We start from the raw sequence: 21,207 nt of genomic DNA, 5'->3' as shown, positions 1-21,207 counted from the left end.
GCTGTTTTAACATGTGGATAGATCATAAATGTACTTGCTGAATTCATTCTCTCTCTCTCTCTCTTTTTTTAACAAGCCAATAAAGTTTTATAATTCATCTCCATGTGTCTTGCATTCTCTCTAGGGCCTTGTATATGTCTGCTCTCTTCCTCAAGCATCCCCCATCACTATGTGTGTCCTTGGTGGTGTTCAAGAGGAGAGGTGTTAGAAGAAAGAGTATGAGAAACATCATAGAGAATTGGGAATGGGAGAGTCCCAAACCCATTATAGATTCTGGAATAAATCTCCCTCAAAAGAAGGACTTTCAAATTTCCCATTAATGTGAATTATACATTTATTGTTACTGATTCTTGACATGGGATATATTTTCATTTGGTTAAAAGGAAATACTAAATACACACACACACACACACACACACACACACAATGTTTAAGGAAATAAAAAAAAAAACCCTACATTCTATGGGAAAATCCTTTGGTATTTAAAAAATTTGGAATGACCCAGTCCCAGTGAGAGGACACATTTGGTGCTCTGCCCCTTCCTGCTAAAGGGCTTGGTGGTCAAATGAACTTGATGACTTGTGCTTTCATGGGAGGGGAGATTGAGGAAGACCAGTGGACGTAGAGATAAGATACTATGGAACTATAACTATTAAATGGTGCCCACACTTCACGTCCCTTTTATTTCCATCCTCCAGTGCCCCACACTGTCATTACTCATTTCTCCCCTCCCCCCACCCCTTTTTAAGATAGGACCTAAAAGTAAGGTTTGTAGGACCCCAGCCCTGATGCATTTGAGCTTGCCTCTGGTCACTTTGAAAGGGTTTTGCTCCAAATGCAAGTCTTGGGACTGGAAACTGATCCAGTGTGACCCACTGTCTTATGGAACCAAGTACACAGACCCTGTCTTAAGAGCCTGTTTAATGTTATTGACTTGTGCTTTTTTTTTTTTTTTTTTTTTTTTTTTGAAATGCCCTTCTCAGTTTGCCTTGCTGAGAACAGGTTTTGTGGGCCATTTGGAGGCCATATAATAATTTACGGCAGTAGGCTTTGGGTGCAGACTATTCAGGTTTGAAGCCAGCTTGCTGCAGCTAAATGAGTCATTTCACCCTTCCATTCCCATTTCCTCATTTGCACAATAGGGAATAGTAATGGTGCCTCCTCAGGAGGCTCTTATGAGAGTCAAGTGAGAAGGTCGGGGGAAAGCCCTTACTTAGCACACTGACTCTTTTTGTTGATACAACACTTTGAAGGACTCGGGTTTGCCCTGAGCATGGGTATGCCTCAGTGAGTGAATCCCACACAGATCCACTTGCATGTGTTGGTTATATGGCGGTTATGTGAGCACAACTAATGGAGTCCAAATGAAAGGGAATTCCACTCGCTGGGCAATTCTGGATGTGTCCACACTGTGAAGGCCACATTGGAGCTTTCCCAGGAGTTATCATTATGCTCCTAGACCCTTCTTTCTGCCCAGGTGATTCTTGTGCATTGGTAGAACCAATGTTCTACCTCAGACTTGATACTGATAAAATAATAGAATATGATTTGTTTGGGCTTGTATTGTGACCATACCATGAGTTTGAATGGTGCTCTGTATTTTGAGGATTCTAAAAGAAATAACATTGAGAGACATATCCCACTTATGGTCTGCCTCTTCTGTTCTCACTTTATCAATTCAGAGTTTTTAGTGATTTGAACTTTAACTTTAACATGTGGGTCCTCAATGTGAAAATATTTGGCTAAGAATAAAAGTAATGAATGAATTGGCGGGGGGATTGTTTGAAACAAAAGACTTGTTTCAAGTTCCCCCAAGGCTTAGAAACAACTGTTAACAGGCAATGAGTGACAAGTACCTGGATTTTTCTCTTCTGCTTCCTGAGGTAGTTTCTGGTCAAGGCTCCATTAAGCAACACACGATTGGCTTAGTTGGAACTACTTCATGTTGCAAGTAATAAAATTTTATTTCTTTAGTAATATTTTGTAATGTGTGCTTTTTTGTTGTGGTTATTAAATCTCTTTAAATAAGTGGCCTTGAAGTTTTACCAGCACTTAATTTAAGGTACTTTTAGTATTGTTAATACCTTTTCTAATACATTTTAAAGTGAGACTTTATCTAAGAGTTAACGGGTAATGATTTTCACTCTGTACCAAGAATACATGTTATGTTTTAAGTACTAAAACATATATTAATGTATTTATTCATTCCCTACAATCCTACGAGGATAATGATAATAGTGCTTCCATTTAAAGTGATAGTACACTGAGGAACAGAGTGACCAAGGACCTTCCTTCAGGTTACCTCGCCAATGAGGGGTAATCCCAGGGTTTGAATTCAGGCAGGCTGGCTCAAGTACCAGAGCGCAGAACAGCTACCTAGAGGGCTGGATCTTCGAGCAGGGCCAGGACTGTGGTGAGGCCAGCAGGTGCCTAGGACGCTCTCAAGGCCTTGCAAGTGCCCAGTGGCCACTCTTACCAGCACTGGTGATTGAGGAGAGATGATTGTTGTGGCAAAGCACAAATGTAAGGTGAACTTTAGTCACTCGGGTTTCATGTGCTGTCCAGGAAGTCCCTAGTTATGTCTGCTATTCACCAAGCCCTGCAGATCTTGACTTGCAGGTACTGGGAAGGTAGTGAAATTGTCACATGCTTTGAAAATTTTATCTTATGACAAAGAAGTTGCAGGAAGTATCTACTCAGTGCTAATTCTGTATAATAAAAAGATAATATGCAAATCAACCAGGCACTGACTACCAGAGGGCAGATGCTCAATGCAGGAGCTGGCCCCTGGTGGTCAGCCAGAAGCTGGGCTGACTGCTGGTGAGTGCAGTGACAGAGGAGGGAGCCTCTCCCGCCTCCACAGCAGCCCTAAGGATGTCTGACTGCGGTTTAGGCCCATTCTCCGCAAGGGCTCCTGGTCTGCTAAAGGGCACAGGCTGGGCTGAGGGACCCCATCCACCCAGTGCAGGATGTTGTGCACCAGGCCTCTAGTTAACTAATGAAAACCCAGAGCATGTTTGCTTTGTTCCTTGTAACTAAAGGCGGATGTGTTATTTTTGATCATTCTAAAGTGAATTTTCTTGTTGCTCCTGAACTTGAGTACTTCCTGTTCATTGGGAGCAGTCCTGACTCTCAGATGAGTGATGGCGAGGGAAAGCATTGGGTGGGGGCCGGGTGGGAGGAGTGCGGTGGAAGATTTGTTTGAGGACACATCCTGTCACCTGCATGAAGAGGATCCAGACATTGGAACAAGGCTGTGGAAAATGCCTGAGCAGCTCCTTGCCTCTGAAACACAAGGAGACAGAGCAGCATCTAAGTAGCTCAGTCACGTCCACGCTCCTGTCCCTGAATGTCCCGTCTGGCAGCTAGTGACTGAGAGAGACTGCCAAGGGCACCTACTAATTTTCCAATCAATGGGTCTCATCTCACACACCACAAGACCCCAGGGCTGTGTTTACTGAATTAAAATCTCTGCCTGACCATAAACTAATGAACAATAAGTTTTCTCCTTCCCTCCCATCTTTCAACATTTTTATTCTGTTTCCTGGGAGGCGAGGAGAAACCTCTTTTGTTATTCACCACCCTTCCCTTTCTTTTAAGTAATTCTCATCAAGTGGTAAGTTAGTCTTGCCAACTGGTCAAATAAAAGCGTAGGCCACAGCTGTTTGCTTTACAGATTAGAATGCAGCTTCAGGTAAGTCCTGCAATTTCACTAAAGACCCTGGAGCTTTGTGGGAGTAACAGTCGCCCTGCACTGTTTCACCTCTTGGGGGAGTTCTAGGTTTTAAATGAACTGAGCCATAGCCTGTGAGGGTGTTTCAGGCTTTGCAGAGATTAACTTCCTGGGCAGTTTTTTTTTTCTTTTTTTTTTTTTTTTTCTCTCTGCATTCATTAGGCTTCTGGATTCAAGAGAGGCCATCACCCTCCTTCACTAAAGGCTGTGGAACTGCCTGCCATGTTTTACTTTGGGGCTGGTAGCATGCTGGCTTCTCAGAGTTTGCACAGTGGGTTGACCAGCAGGTCTCGGTGGTGGACAGGAGACGAATATGGCTGCCCTGTTGCACACATGCAGACTCACCTCAAACAGGGCTCATCTCTCCACCACTGCAGTCTTTCAAGGTGGGCTTATCTCTTCTCTTTTCTCCATTTGTTTCCTTGACCCTGGAGGGGGTTTCTCCATCTGTTTCTCAACCCTGGAGGGGGAAAGGCTTCCTTCCCATGGTGGGTGGTCTCCAGTGCCTCACCATTTCTTGTTTGTCCCTTGAACATACCTCTATACATTGTCCCCACAACTTGCAATTTAAACCACAGGGCATGAGTTCTTTTTCTCTGACACAACCCTAACTGAGACAGATACTAAATTCTTTAATACATTATTTTGTTCTATCTTACATTGAGTATACTCAAAATCCTGTAAATATATAGTAAGTGCCTTTTATAAGTCTGAGAGTGAGCCAAGCACTGCGAGATGCTATAATAAGCCAAGTAGATGCCATCTTTGGTCTCATGGGCTATGGCCTAATGATAAATCAGTGGTGTGGTGCCACTATTGTCTGTACTTTGCACATAAGAAAACAAAGGCTTAGGCAGTTGATTAACTTGTCCAAGGTCATGCAAATTGCATTCCTCAGCCTATAAACTCATGCTCTGGCCTGCTTCTCTGAGGGCAGTGCTTCCTTTTGCCTCTTGGGGGTCTATTTGTCCCTGAACTCTGAGGTGGTCATCAATCTGTGCACTAAATTTTCGTGACTATAATTCTTTCCAACTTAGAATAAACTGATGAAAAGTGTACCCTTCCTTGTTACCTATTTTCTTTCCCCTTTATCATTAAAAAAATAGATTTCTTCTTTTCCTCTAGTTCCCTTTTTACCCAACACAAACACATGCAAATATGCTTTGTCCTTTCTCTAATTTTTATACATTTGGGTGGAATATGTGTATACGAGAGAGATTGTGTATGTAGGTGTGTGTGTGTGTGTGTGTGTGTGTGTGTGAGAGAGAGAGAGATCAAGGAAAGACACAATAATTCTCAACACACACACACACACACACACACACGCACACACACGCACACACACGCACACACACGCACACGGAATAGGAATACTACATGCTTTAAATGGGAATTTAGTCCCAACACAGACACAATTTATGCCATTATCACCTCCCCATTGCTCACTGTGCTTTAATGCCCCCAACTCCTTTAAAAAAATCTTTCCATATTGTATTTTTTTGTTTTTTGGTTTTACTTCCTTATAAAAAGCAAGAAGTTTTACTGAGAAGAAATGATTACAAATCCCAAAAGGTTGGTTTTCTGTTCTGAGCTCCAAGATGTAAGGATTGAGTGGATTTCAAACTTGGCTAAAATTTCTGACTTGGCAAATGCTTCCATCCTTATTTATGACAGCTTGGAAACTTCCATTTTCCAGGGCTTATAAATGAGGCTGCTGATTTGGTCTCCCTTTTCTATTTTGCTGTGAATTATGAAGTAACCAGCCTGAAGGTTTCTTTTTGATATTAACCCTCTTAGAAGAATAAGGATGTGTGTGTGTGTGTGTGTGTGTGTGTGTGTGTGTGTGTTCTTTCTCTGCTTGATTATGAGACACAGTTTACCAATTTACACAGGCAGTGTGCTTCCCTTTTTCTGCCTTTCCACAAAAAGACAATTGAAGGTGTTGAGGTTTGGGGTGTTGAGAATGATAACTGTGTGGTCTTCATTGTAGTTACACAGGACTTTTTGACTGTACATCTCAACCTTGAAGGGAAATTAACAGTTGGGATTCTGGAGCAAGTCAGGTAAATAGGAAGTCTCAACATTTTCCCAGAGGTTGTAAATAGGTCCTGTGTTGGGGGATATCCATGTTCATTTTGTTTTAGTAGACAATGGTCAAAATGAAGGAACTCTGAAAAGTTTTCTCCTTCTTCCTGTCTCATTTCCCCTTCATTTAAAAAAATATATATTTTATTGATTTTTTACAGAGAGGAAGGGAGAGAGATAGAGTTAGAAACATCGATGAGAGAGAAACATCAATTAGCTGCCTCCTGCACACCCCCAACTGGGGATGTGCCTGCAACCAAGGCACATGCCCTTGACCAGAATCATACCTGGGACCTTTCAGTCCACAGGCTGACGCTCTGTCCACTGAGCCAAACCAGTCTTGGGTTCCCTTCTTTTATTACGCCCCCCCGCCCCTTTCTCTTAACTTATACCTAATTTTTGGAAGCTCATTTGAATTCCTTTCATAAGTGCTTTTTTTCTTTGGATTCATGTAAACCACAAGCAAAGTTGGTTACTGGGGAGAATAGGCAGGTTTTGCTGAATATAGGTAGAAGGAATTTTCACATGCAAATTGTGTCCTCTGAAAAGCAGGTGCCCAACCTGTATTAAAGCTGCAAGGATTTTAATCAGGAGAAACTCTCATGTGAGAGAAAATAGAGAAGGAGTCAGAGAAGGATGTAAAAGCATAGACAGGACTGTCACTCAAGTCTGACCTTGGTGATGAGAGGATGGGAAGGCGAGGACAAGAATCCTAGACCATTCACTTTAAGGAAGTATGGGCAAAGCTGCTGCTGGGAGTCCTTGAGCCAAAGTCAGCCACCAGTCGGCCAAGAGTTCCTTGTCTCTAAGGATGGGTCTGCCTTATATTCCAACTACTCCTGGCACTGGTTCTAGAGCAGTCATGGGAAGCATGCGCTCACTGCAAATGAGGAATGGGCTTGAGAGCATAGGTGGGTTTTAGGATGTAGCTGGGACCCTTGGTCTGTTATGTTCCCTGCAGGGTGCTCTCAGACAAGAGGAGCACTTAACCGATGTGCTAGTTAATGACTGCTCCCATCTCTCTTCAACATACTGACCCATCTGATGTGCCCTGAGCACTCCTGCATGAATGGCTGAGTTCCAGTGCTCAAGGGAACCTCTGCTTCTTTAATGACCTACTACCAGTGACATTGGTTAGAGGGGCTTCAACTATAATCACTCTTAAAAAAAAATAAAAGAAGTACACAGGCTAGGCAAGTCAACATTTTGAAATGTTTAAAATGTCATTTTTGAGCTGTAGCCATCCTTTTATTTATGGCAACATAAAAAACATCTGAAGCTAAGACCTGTTTTTGTTTTTCTTGCCTGCATACTCAAACCACAAGTGATTTTATTTCATTTCATTACGTGTTCCCTGTCAAACAAACTTCCTATCACGGCAGCGCCTGTCATTGATTCATCTTCCCTCAGAAGAGTGTTTGTGGATGTGAACACCAGCACCTTGCCAGGCATGAGGAAAGAACTGGATAGGAGCAGCGAGGCAGCCTCTTACACAATTACTCACCCATGCTCTCCAGCAGCCCCCAAGTTCAGTTGTTTTCAAGAAAAATGATGCCTGATTCGGATTCAACAGACCTTATCGAGGACTTTCAATGTGCTAGACTGTAGGTTGCCAAAACCAAAGATACAGATGTGAGTGAGGAGCTGAGCTGGTGGGGACTGGCCCCAGGCCCGCAGTATTGCCACACAAGGCCGGCAGGCTCAGGGTAGCCGGATCATCTGGTTTTTCAAGACAAGGGAAGATCTGGGTTTTTGTGTGAAATTTCCCAGTTTGTAAAGGTTGGCAAGTCCCTTCACATTTTTTAAACTCTCTGTAAGCCAACAAAAACATGTCTTTTTGCCAAATGTTGCCTGTTGTGACCTTCATGCTAGAGAGTCAGCTCACTGCTTTAAGATCTGACTCTTCCACCACAGCTTTGCACAGACACTGGTCTTTGTGGGGCCTCCTGGCAACAGATACTGTGATGAGGACTCACAAATGAGTGATTTATTAAGGGCAATCTGAAGGGATTGGGGGAGGCAGAACAGGGAAGGGGGAGCTAATGGGAAAATGATTTCAGACATAGCTTCCTGCGGGAGGGGGAGCTCTGGAGCGGAAGTTGCTCCCCAGAGATTTGGGTGTAGGCCTTTCATATTTGTGCACCCTCTAGTCACTGGCTAAGGGTCTCAATACACAAAAGTGAGCTACTGTAGTTCAAGGGCAGACCTCCAGGAGAGAGAAACCCAGGTCCCGGCTGCTGCATGGTGGATCCAAGGGACCCCAGTATGACCCACTCCCAGAGATCTGACTTTCATAAGTACACAGCTTATAAGAACCACAAGTCAAGGCAGCATTTGGGCCCTGATCTTCTGACTCCAGTCCAGTTCAGGGCTTGTTGACTCTCTTTGCAGCTGCTTCTAAATGAGATCAGTGTGCGCATTCAGATTATCTTAAACCCTGATTGGTATGTCAATCCCAGGCTCTTAAATGATTTCTTCTTTTAGGATTGCATGGAGGGAGGACTGGTTGGCTCTTTGGAAGGCAGGGGCAGGTTGATAGGAATCCAGAGGTGCTCTGGAATTGGCAACATTCTAGACCAAGCATGTCAAACTCAAAAGCTAACATGGGCCAAATAAACAAGGTTTATGTATATGTGGGCCATAAAAAAAAAGCTTCGATTTTCATAGAAACATAGGTTTATTTCAATAGAGATATGCTGAATACAAAGGGCTGAAATAAATGTGTAATCATTAATATAAAATAATAGAACCTTTTAATAAAAATTAACTTTTTTCTTGGATATTAACTTACCAGACACTGAATAACTGCACAAATTAATTAGCATAATGCAAATAAACCTATTTTTCTTGTTCTCCGAAAGAAAAATATTTCCTGTTGTGCACACCAAACATGTCAGTGCAAAAAGAATGACATGGCAATCAGCTGCTAAAACATTCACTGCTAGTATTAGTGGAGAGAAATGGTGTTCCTGTGCATAAGACGTGCAAGGGAAATGAATGCAACACGATTATAGTTATCAGTCATTAGCAAACATTGTAGTTTGTTATTAATACTTATATATAACAGGATACTGTAAAAATTAAGTTATGAAATTTTTATTAAAATGTTTCTTACATACCGTTATATTGGCTGGGCCACAAAAATATTCTTTGTGGACCTCTTGTGGCTTGTGGGCCACAAGTTTGACATGCTTGCTCTAGACAGCCCCTAATGGGCTCCTGGGAGCCTGCAGTGGCTTCCAGCTCTAACTTCTCACTAAGTTTGATGATTTCATATCTGAGATGTATGCAGTGTTTGGGGTACTCTGTACCCCAGTGCTGAATTTTGGGCCTCTGAGACTCATCTACCTTGATGCTTTTGAGATGGACCTTTCTGAAAAATAGTGGTTTATACAATCTGCATGATATATTTAATTTAAAGATACACTCTCTAAACTCCAACCAGTTCCCCTTGAGGGAAGTCCATCAGAGGCAGGGAGAGAAAGCAGAAGCTGTCATACCATCTGCAAAACAGACATCTCTAGAGCTTGAAGGCCATGGAAGCAAAACCACATCTTATTTATTTATTTATTTATTTATTTATTTATTTATTTATTTTACACTGAATCTATCCTGTCTGCCCACTGAGCCCTTGGCCTGTGCCTTCTGCTGTGGTAAACGCCTTGCCCATCCTTCCAAACCTCTGCATTAGCCAGGACAGCTTCTTTGTCCTCATCTCTTGAATTCCATTGGAAATCAAACCATGTCTTGCTCCCCTCTGACTTCCTCCAAGCCTTCCATATTTCAGAGAGATAGGCTGGGCTTCTCTCTCATTCTTACCATGATTCCATTCTTGAGTCCAACATTTTCCTCCCAAAATGGACATGAGCTAGTCAGTCTTGTACTCATACACCTCTGGCATCTTGCATGGCAAAGTAGATCAAGGCAAACTCCTCAAAAGGGCATTCAAATTCTAGAGCATCCCCCCAGCTTGGCTTTTCATCCATGCCTTCCCCATCCACCACTTCTGTTCCTCTTTCCCAAGCTATTCAATCCACCTGGCTTGACCCTCTTTCTCCCACTACCTTGTTCATTTAATGTCAGAGTCCTGCCACTTTCGATTGGGTAACCTTGGCCTTGGCCCTTAGGGGGGTATGGCAAGACAGTGGGATAGCATGTGACATGTTGTAGGTTCTCAGTAAATGATAGCATTGCTGTGACGATTATCATTGCTATCATCCCTTTTTAAAGTCCAGCTTCATTCCTGCTTTCCTCCTAGCAGCATTCCCAGAATTGCTCACACAGAAATGACAGCTTTCCCCCTATATTCTGTGTTAGTGTTGTGACATCCGATATTTGATCATCTAACAGGAGAGCTTGGGTCCCCTGTTGCTGCATTAAATTGAATTATTCCAAAGTGCTGTACCACATCCCACTCCTGTTAGAGATATTCACTTTGCTTTCAAAGAAACAAATGAAGAACATATACTACTCAGCTGAGTTCATGTTTTCTGAGATGTAAGAATGTTTCTGGATAATACTGTGTGGATCTCAGACTGAAAGGCTTGATCAGAATAGGGAGCCTTGGAGATAATGGAGGTCAGTAAAAGTTTAGGATGCAGCCTGGTTCCCCTATGACAGTTCAGGCTAAGTTTTGGCAGAGGTGGGGGACTTCTTTGGCACATGGACCAAGAATATTTTGATGTATTAGTTTCCTAGGGCTGCTGTAACAAATACCACAAACTTGGTGGTTAAAACAATAGTTGTGGAGCCCTGAAGTATCAAATTGATGTGTTGGCAAAGTTGGTTCCTTCTGGAGGTTGTGAAGGAAAATCTGTTCCATGTCTTTCTCCTAGCTTCTGGTGACTGTCAGCAATCCTTGGTGTTGCTTGGATGGTAGATACATCACTTGATCTCTGCTCATCTTCCCATCACTTCTCTGTCTCTGTGTCCTCTTCTCCTCTTCTGAGAACAATTGTCATTGGATTTAGGGCTCACTCCAAATCCAGAATAATCTCATTTTGAGATTTTTAAAGACTTGAGATCTGCACAGGTGTTTTTGTTGTTGTTGTTGTTGTTGTTGTTATTGTTGTTGTTTTTCTGAAGAAGATCATCTTCACTGGTTCCAGAGGTTAGAATTGGAAATACCTTTTTAGGAGGCCACTTTTGAACCCACTACACTTGAGAATAGAATTTATCTGTGAGGTTAGTAGCATAAAGGGTGTAGGTGCCAAAAAGATCTAAGTTCAAATCCCTGTTTGGTCCATGCTGTGGATCTATTCCTTAATCCCTCTAAATCTGTTTTCCTTACTATAAAATAAGGATAAAAGTTAAGAATGTATGTATCTGACACATAGCAGATTCATAGTAAAGTTATTGTCTATAGTGATTCCCACTACTCATTTATTCATTTAATAAAAATTTAAATCTCTGGACATCAAAGTGAAAGAAACATCCCACATGGCCCTTAGTCATAGTAGCACTTAGAAGGGGATCAGTGTTCATTGAATGAATGAACAAGTGTCAAATCTGAAGCCTATTAGAGGCACTTGCTCTGCTGTAGCACCAGAAGAGGCTCTGGCAAGTACAGTTATCCCCCTTTCATGAAAGACCTATATTAGTACCTGTTTTCACTAACCAAAAGGAATCTGAACAGGATTTTTGCTTTTATGAGAAAAGGTGAAAAGTGAAAACATGATCCATGCTTTGTAGAGAGCTATTATTATAGAGGCAGCGTGCATCTGAAGCACTGAGAGTGGCATTGCCTTTAGCGTGCACCAGTGTATTTTAGGATTTATGCATTATTTGGTAGCTTAATGTTTTGGGTCTGGGAATGATGAAAATTTTCCATATAAATTAATGGTAATTGCTTCTTTGATTTACGCCATTTTGGTTTACGAGAGGTTCCCTAGGAATGCTCTACTTTCGGTTAGTATGAGAAACCTCTACATTAACATAGCATTCTGCCTGAAGGATGAACTCGGATGCCAAACCCTAAAGTAAGCTCACTTTTGGGGCTTTTAAAAAAATGTCCTTAAAGAATATTATTGCATTGTCATTTTACTTCAATGGCTCGCGTATGTGGCAATTAGAGTGAGTTTTATGAGAAATTTATATCAAGATGCACCATGGTGTCCCAATGAAAGGAAAACTTATAGAACTGAGCAAAATGGAAACTTCAAATGCCTTTAGGAGCCAGGCAGCCTGGTGGGGTAGTCCCCGCTGGAGAGCGTTTGTCTTATTTAGAGTGGGCAGGTCCCCTAATTCATTCATCCAACCATTTATCTTGTTCTTGGTGAGTGCTGAGGCCACAGGGTAGAAAAATGATAACTTTGTGTTCTCATAAAACTTCTGTTCTGTGAACCCAGCTCCAATGCCACATGGAAATTTAGGCCTATTGCTGACGAAGTATCCCTTTTTTAAAGAGAGGAAGCCAGAATTGTATGTGCAGCCTCCTGATTTTTATATGTTGGCAAACACTGTACATTTTTCAAAGAACACTATACAGGCCAGACAGAACTTGCCTCTCGATTTCATTTAGCCTGCAAGTCATTTGTGATCCTTGGAGTGGAAACTCATGGCCTTTATCTTCAGAAGCGTTTTCCCAATGTCTGATTTTAAGCTAATTCTCATTTTTCTTGACCTCATTGGAAGTTGCTAATGGTCATGGCTTATTGCCTGTGTCCTCCAAGATTGAATGATTCTTTCGTGTCCCATCCATGCATTTTAAGGTGAGCTATTTTCTACCTATCAGCATTTCAGTTCTAATTCCATCTCCAAATCTTTGATTACTTTTGCATGTTCTTTCATACTTGTAAAGAGGCTCTAAGTACTGTCATCAGCATTTCTTCTCTTGATGGTCAGAGCCTAACCCCAACTCTTAAATAAACGGCTTATAGATAAGTCTGCTTTTAAGCCTCCCTTTCTGACTTTGCCATCCAATTTTCACAGCCTTTGAGTTGCACTGACTCCCAACCTTAGGTGTGATATTAATTTCTCTCAGGGGGGTATGGGTTTAATAGATTTTTTTAATTAACATTTTGTAAAATTGGAGCTGTCATACTTTATGGCAGACTGATACAAATGTCTGTAATTATATTTTTGGCACTATATCTTGGGAATCATCTAGAAATGTTTATTTTAACCCCTTCCTAAAATGTTTGATTTATGGAAAGGCCTTTTTATGCACACCTCTAACAGGCCCAGTTGCCATGACAACCCAGAATATCATTTGTCAAAGAGCTATAACTTCATTCTATGTTGAAGCTAAAAATTTATCTTTCAGGATTTATTCTTATGACAGGGAAATTTTGCATTTTCTTGGATCTGATTTTTCTCCCTAGTTCTGCTTGTTGTTAGGGAGATTCAGGGTTCAGGGGAAGATTTCCTAGAGATTAAAACAAACCTCCACCTTCCACCTCACCTCTCCAAACATATGAATTCTCTTGTCCATTTTTTAAAAAGTGGAATTATCCCCTTTCTGCCTGTTAAAGTCAATATGACTTTTCTTTCTTTTAAAAAAAATTGGAATTAAAATTTTAATTGATTTTTTGTTAGTAAATTTTTAAGGTAGGGAAGAAAGACAATGTCTTTTGATCTCTTTTACAAGCTGAAGAAGATCAAGGTATTTAGTTATCATATTTACTTATGTGATCTGTGGTTCAGAATGCAAACGCAATGGCAACAGAAGGAGCCAGACAAATATACCAATTAGTGCAGTAGGATCCTGGGGACATACCCTCTCTAAAGGGGATTGTTTCTTTGTTTCTGTTGATATGTTGACAGAAAATGGACCATTTTGTAGGGTTGCCTGTTTAACTTAATTAAAAAAAAAAAAGAAGTCAGAAAGCAGTATTTTTATATGAGATTTTCTGATTTTAAAATGTTGGCAGATCATTAAAAACACACACACAATGTAATAGTCAAAGCACAACTGAGAGCCAGTTACTCCATGGACTCCCAGACATGATTTCTGCCCTATGTGCATGCCATGCTATCCAACAGTTTTGTTTCCTCTATACTGAACAACTGAACCAATTTTGCTCAGTTCTTCTTGGGATTTGATTGTTAGATAATCTTTCTGTTGGCCTCACTGGAAGTGGTATTCTGCTCACTCACTCGCACATTGGGTAGTTGTTGGGCTCTGGACCAAGTATGAGAGGAAGCTGTGATGGAGGGCTCGTCTCAAACACCCACACATGCTCCCCTCTGTCAGTCCAAGATTGATAGTGAGGTCCAATGCCTTCTGGGATTGTTCACAGATTTATGATGCTCTCTTGTTGCCTTTGATGGATGGGGAAGTTTAATCCTCTTCACTAAGCTCTATATTTTTCTTTTGTATTGGAAATTCCTACATGGCCTTTGCCTTTTCACAATGATAGCGAGGCATTTTATTCCTCGTTGTGTTTTGTTTCTCATATATCTGTGGGCAAAACCACTAGTAACTCTTGGGAATATGCTACCAAGAAACATCGGAGGGCAAAGCTGCCCTGTAGCTGTCACTGATATAGAATAGGAATGGTATAAGGGATATCACCCACAGTAGACACTCACCACCACGCCGGCTAGCAATGAGACTTAAGACATTATGGAATTCATGTGAATTATGCTGAATATGGAAACACACAGTGGCTCTGGCAATAGGAGCAGGTTACAGGAGAGCTTTATGCCATTCAGACTGTCGTCATTTGGTCTTTCCAGCTTTACTCTCACCCTCCTCTGCTGCCTTCCACATTCTCCAGGCTCCAGCCTGACCAGTAGTTACTGCCAGTTTCCAGTTACCTTTATGCTCTTTGTATATGACCTCATCTCATCTAAACCCAGTCAGGGTTTTATAGAGTCTTTATGAACGTTATTAGCTCTGCCCACCTGGTAAGCCTTTTATTACTCCAAGAGCCCACCAATTACAGGTAACAAGGACAACAGTAACATGAGGTACAAAACATTACTCATAATCAGGATCACCCTCATGGGAGTGGGCCTGCGCCTCCACACAGGGTCTCCTGTCGAAGGTGTTTTTTTTGTTTGTTTGTTTGTTTTTTTGTTTGTTTAATGCTCTACTGTTACCATTTTGGATTTCTTAAAAATTTATGAACAAAGAGTTCACATTTCATTTAGCACTGAACACCACAAATTATGTAGCTAGCCCTGCTTATAACTACAAAACACAGGCAAAATAGACTAAAAGTAGTGACCTCACCCAGGCAATAATTAACATTCCTTGTAATGGGTATGGCCTTACTCCTTTCTCTTGGGTGAGTGGTATTTCTTTGGCAGAGAAAACCCATAACAACTGCTTTGCATTCCTTTCCACTCTTTTAGGCATGCCTAAAGACTTCCACAGCTCAATCCCAAGCATTTTATCTGGGAGCGTGTATTCACCCACATGTCTTTTCAAGCGTAGCTATCTTTTAGGGTGGCATTTAGTAGCTGTCACGACTCATCAATCAGCAATTATTGAGCACCTAGCCCTGAGCAAACCACCTTTCCTCGCTTGCCCCATCGTCATTATCGATCACTACCTATATGTATTTACTGCTCATCTGTGCCTGACCCTGGTCTACAAGGTGGGGTGTGCTAAGCTATTTTCTGTTGGTGAAACTAGGCTGACTCCGAAAGGCAGCCATCACTGCCTTTGGAAGAGTGAATTTCTCCACATCAAAGGAGGGTGTGTCCATCAGGTGCCAAAACCATGGGATAATTTTCCTGGCATTTGCACTATGAGACTCAGACAGAGAGATAACCACAAACCTACCTAAAATCCAAAGATGACACATTGGGTTGGCTGAAAAATCAAAGATTCACCTTTGTAAGAGTCTGTTGTAAAACTGTGCAAAGCATTGCCCTCATTATCGGTGCTGAAAACAGCCATGTGGACACTGGCCACATAAGGCTGACTCAGGGCGGCCAGCACATATCAAAGTATTATGAAATCATGGATGTGAGAGTACTTTTAAAACAGAAATGTGTGAATTTAATGTAAGTCATTGATCTTATTCATGACCCATTGAGCTTGCTTGAGGCACTTTTGGCATATCCCCCTTTAATGCCAGCAAATCCTAATCTCACACGAAATTCAAAACAATTGACAAGATGAAACAGCTCCAGACACATAAGGAGGCCCTCACGGGTAAAGTGTAAGACAGGATTTAATGGCTCATGCTTTGTTCCAAGGAAGAACACTGGATTGCATTGCATCTTAGGGCTTTTTTATTTTTTATTTATTTTTTTATAGAAACAGAGTTCCTTAGTGTTTGAACAAATGCCTAGTTCTGTTCTTTGCCCAAACATTTTGAGACAGCCTTATGGTAAAAGTAACATGGTTAAAATGTGATGAGGTATTTTGAACATTTTATTAAACAAACAAACAAAAAAACAAACAAAAACCAAGACTAATTTTCAGGTAGTTAAGGCCAAACACATTGATAAGAGGCAGAGCATTGCCTCTAGGCATACAGAAATGCAAGTCAGGGGCAGACCTGCCTGTTTGCCCAGCAGTCTGTTAGAAAGTGGTGGCTACATTGATATTTTCACCTGAGGAAAGTAGCCCTGCAGGGAACTGAAATATCTTGGATTGAGGAAGATTCTCTTGGATTGAATTAATTTTAGCAAAAATGATTATCAAGAACCCACTTTGGGAGCACATGAGTTACTGTGGAAGATGAGTAAGAGAAGACAGGGCCTTCAAGGGACCTGCATGCTAATGGAGAGAGCAAGTTGATCACATGAGTAGATTACAGTAGAATGTTGTTTGGATCTAATATATCATAGATTATACTAGTTCACACTTAAAAAAAATCCCAAACCCCTGAGACCAGATGTTTGGATTTTTGGGTTTTAGAAATGCAATAAGGTGCCTACAGTGAACACCACCACCCTCTCCAGTGGGATGGGGAGAAGCTCTGGAGTCACGTTCAGTGACATTTCTGTAGTCACACCACCAGGAATAAGTAAGGTCTGCAGATAACCCCACTGCAGTTCAGGTCAGATTTTATTGTCAAATGAGTTAACCTTTGGGTTTTGGGAATATTTGGATTTTAGAAGTTCCGACAATAGAGTAGGAGCCTTAGTAGATACTATAATATAATCTTAAATCATTTTAGAATATACTATAAGAGAAGTTCCAGAAGGGCAGTGTTGGTTCCCAAATACTCAGAATAATGTCTGGCATAGAGTAGGCACTCAATAAATATTTAGGTAAATAAGAGTAATAATAAGAAATGTCAGCTGTCATTGTATAGAGTGTCTGCTCCATGTCAGACAGAGAGACCTTCACACCAAAGCTTGCTAAGTAGGCGCTGTTGTTCCTATTGTTATTCTTACTTTAAAGAAGAGGAAAGTGTTCATGAGAAAAGTGACCTGGATGGGTGGCAGGTGATAGGCTGTTGATTCCACTAAGGGGATGGCTGTGATGGCTGTGTGCACCCTGCAGTGTCAGCCTGCCTAGGATCCAGATCCTCAATCTGCCACTCATTGTCTGTGTGAACTCAAGTAAATGGTTTGACTTCTGTGTGTCTTCACTTCAAGTATAAAGCGGGAATACCAATAAGCTCAAGATCTTCTTATAGGATGGTGAGAGGTGCATGTCACATACTTAGAAACCACGCCGGGGACCTAACAGGCCCTCAGTGGATATTAGCTAAATCTGAAGCATTAGAGGGACACTTTGCAGCAAGGAATTTTGTCCAATGTAATGAATGGAAAGGGTTTTTAGACATAAAAAGATAAAACTTCAGATAACCTTTTATACAACCTAATAATGAAAGAATGACTCCATGCACCATGACCAAGAATCCAGTGACCAAGACAAGTCACAAAAGAAAATCTGGTTATCTCCATTTAGTTGATAAGATTAAATAACATAAAAATTACTAGTCCAAGAAGAAAACAATACCTTTTTTTGTATGAAAAACAAACATAATGGCTAGATTCAAAATTTCTCCCTTTAAAATCTGAAGCAACCTAAGAATGCTTACCTCATCATTCAGATTTTATCATATTCTGGAAGTTACAGCTAATGAAATAAGACATGAAATGGATATACCGTATTTTCTGGCGTATAAGACGACTTTTGAAACAAAAAAAAAGTCAATTGAAAATCGGGGGCAAAAGACCAAAATTGCACAAAAATTACCTGCAGATCTTGACGACAAAGTAAGTCTTTTCTTTGAAGTGGGGGGTAGTCTTGTACAGCGAATTTAGGCCTAAACCTGTTTTAACTGTAAAATTAGAGGGTCGTCTTATACACCGGAAAATACAGGTAGGAGATTTACCTAAATCTTAAGGGAAAGTGAAACGTACATTTATAGATATTATGAGTGCTTAGAAAATATAGATAACCAATTTCCAAACCAACTAATGAATAGAAAGTTTCTCTAATCTGGCTGGATATGCAACAGATTATTTAGTAGCTCATCATTATATTAACAGTAATCTTAGAAAAAAAATTAGTAAAAAGAAAAAAAAAGTCATTCAGAATAGAACAGCAATAGTACATTCAGATGAAAACAGGGACAGAGATTGGGAGGAAACTGTGTATGCAAAGTTGATACTTTCCACATAGTTATGACAGAAGAAAAAAAAACCTACATGCTTAATATTGGAATGATTCATTGAATGATGGTAATATTGAATGATGGTTGTAAAATATAGTATATGTTGACAGTGGAGTTTAGAATATTAAACTATACTAAGTATGTATTCTAATGCATCATGACTCCAAACTTAATTTTTACATAGAAAAAAAATTGATGAAAGGATCAGAATGTTAATGATTAAGGGATGTAGAGGTGACTTTTGTTTTATATTTTATACTTTATGTATTTTTTCAAATTTTCTACAAAAAGGAAGCATGAGTTTTATAATGCAAAAAGTTATTCAACAGCTTCTAAGGAAAAAAATATAATGCCAGAGGAGTAAATTTACCTACCTAGTATTGCTTTTCTTCCCATAATATATATTATTTGGGGAACTTTTAGTGCTGATATATAACTCAAAGTAAGGTAAATAATGGCATGTTTACTCAAAATAGACAGTTCTATTCTTTAAAATATGGAATAGCACTCTTTACCTTCTGCTTCATTGATTAAAAAGAATGGAAATTCTGCAAAGATACCTTAATTATTTTTTTCATGTTGTCTTGCTATAAGTCTTGGATTCAATTTCTGAAACAAAGGAAATGCCAAGATGTATGAGTAGGGCCTGGAAAGTGAAACATCCATGTCATTAACTTCTTGAAAAATAAATGACCTCACTTCCCTTATTACTGTAGTAATTAACCCACATTCATACTAATTCTGACCATTGCTATGTATTATTTATTACTCTCCATTTGTGGTTTGGTGGTCAACCTAGTGAGTATCTTTGTCAGAGGATTGTTGTGTGTGACACTTTGAGGTAGCTCTCATCTGCTCTCCTAATAACTTCTCGCCAGAAGAGTCAAAATGTACTTTTCACAAACCTGACACAACAAAGACCGCAGGTGAAGCACACATTGTGATTTGACATTTCATTGGCCTCTACTGTTTCTTGTCCATTTGGAGAAAGATGTAATATTGATGGATTTACATCAGAACCCCAGTTCTTGACACAAAGCTTAGCACATCACAGTTGTTCACTAAATGTTTGTGGACTGGCTAGAAGTGAGAATAAAACCTGGAGCTTCAAAAGGTTCACCTTATAGTCTTCTTTCACCGGAAATACCCTCACCCCAGCAGGGTCTCAGCCCATTTGGACCTTCTCCTGAATGCGTGTACATCCTAGGGGTCCCTCATGCTCCATAGAGACCCAGAGCAGTGGCGATTGCCTTTGTTTGGTCAACACCGAATATTTATGGAGTGTCTGCTCCACGCTCTGCTCTGAGCTGAATTTGGCCGAGGGCTGGGTTTTATGATGTGGAGCTGATCTCCAAGGCCCTCGCAGACACAGAGCATGCTGAGCATTCTTCAGGCCAGGCCCCAGCGTGCCTGTGGGCTTTTCCGCTTTGCTGCCCAGGAGTTATGCCTCTGCTCTTCCCTAATCCCTGCAAACAGGCAGTGTGAGAGGGGTTCTAGCACATCAGTGTATGTGCAAAACGCACACCAATTGCTGCTGTTTATTAGAGGTGTGGATGGAGGACTTTGGGAAGCTCTGACACTGCAGGGTTTTGTGTTTCTTGGTTGTTTTTTCTCCACGGTCTACTTTCAGAAGTGTGATGTTATTAAGTGCTGCTGTTTTGCTGCCAAAGTCCCTCTTCCTCCCCTTCCCTTCTTCCCTCCCTTCCTTCCCTCTTTCCTTCTTAAAGGCCATAGAAATGAAATAAGATCTCCTTATTGATTATTCTCACTCAGTAGGGAGACTATCCAGTCCATTCTGACTACGTTTGGTCTTTTGTGAGAAACAGATGCCTCGCTGCGGTCACACTCTCATGGGAACACTTTTTTTTTCCACCTTGTCATTAGCAACCTCTCCATGATCTCAAGAATCCCTCCTTTCCATCCTGTGTCCAGCTAGCACCCTGCTACTCTCATACCAAAAGTCCTTTGACCTTCCCAGACCACGAGCCTTAACCTTTTCTTTCTTCCTCCCTCCATTTTTTCCTTCCTTCTTCTTGGAGCTCATATCCTCACTTCTAGCTTTGTTTCCATGTTCACTGGCTGTAACTGCTGCCTTGCACATACAGCATCCTTGCCCTTTCTCGGGAAACAACCACCCTGGCTAAGTCTAGTGCTCCCCCAGGCCAGCCAGCACTTGCAAAGCACCCCCTCTCCCTCTCTCCTGGAGAAGGGCTCCATACCTTCCTTTCTCCACATCCCTATACCTTCCCCTCCCCTTAGCACACTCTTAGCTCCAGACCTTTCTTTCATTGCTCTAAAGAGCGCTCAGCAGCCATCTCACTGCATGTCTCCACCTGTTTGCGGTGCCATGGCTTTGCATGCTCTCCTGGAACTGTTTCCTGGGACAGACCCAACGTGTGCACTGGATTCTGCCCCCTTTTACCCGATGAAGGACATCACCCCAGTAGTTGTCCCATTTCCCCCCCACAACATCACATTTCTCTCTGTCTGGGTCATTCTCATCAGCTTAGAAATATGTTGCCATTTCTCTCTTGTGTAAAAAAAACTCCTCCTGCCCCCAACCACTGCACTTTCTCTTCTCCTCCTACAGGGATCGCCTGGAAAGACCTGTCTTCCTCTCTCAACTCTGTTTTCCCTCTTTCTCCTTAATTCCTTCAAATCAGCTTTCACTCCAAAAGGAGCACCAGAGGGCCCCCTTTCAAGGTCACTATTGCTATGTCCCACTGTCAATCTCAGTTCTTACCCTCCTTCACCTATAGCAGCACCTGGCACAGCTTCCTGAACCTCATTTAGACACGTTCTTCCCTGAACTCCAGGAGACCCCTCCTCTATTTTCTGCCCACCTCGAAGGAGACT

At 41.3% G+C, this 21,207-nt stretch overlaps 1 protein-coding gene across 6 annotated transcripts in view; it reads left to right on the top strand.

The window, feature by feature from the left end:
- NTRK2 (neurotrophic receptor tyrosine kinase 2) overlaps positions 1-21,207 on the top strand; it is a 307,987-nt gene that overhangs the window by 130,706 nt on the left and 156,074 nt on the right. The window lies entirely within an intron of this gene.

Source organism: Pipistrellus kuhlii, unplaced genomic scaffold (assembly GCF_014108245.1).
Source record: "Pipistrellus kuhlii isolate mPipKuh1 unplaced genomic scaffold, mPipKuh1.p scaffold_m20_p_12, whole genome shotgun sequence".
NCBI classification, from domain to species: domain Eukaryota; kingdom Metazoa; phylum Chordata; class Mammalia; order Chiroptera; family Vespertilionidae; genus Pipistrellus; species Pipistrellus kuhlii.
Note: the sequence above shows the minus strand (reverse complement) of the source record. Positions and strands in the feature narration are given on the sequence as shown.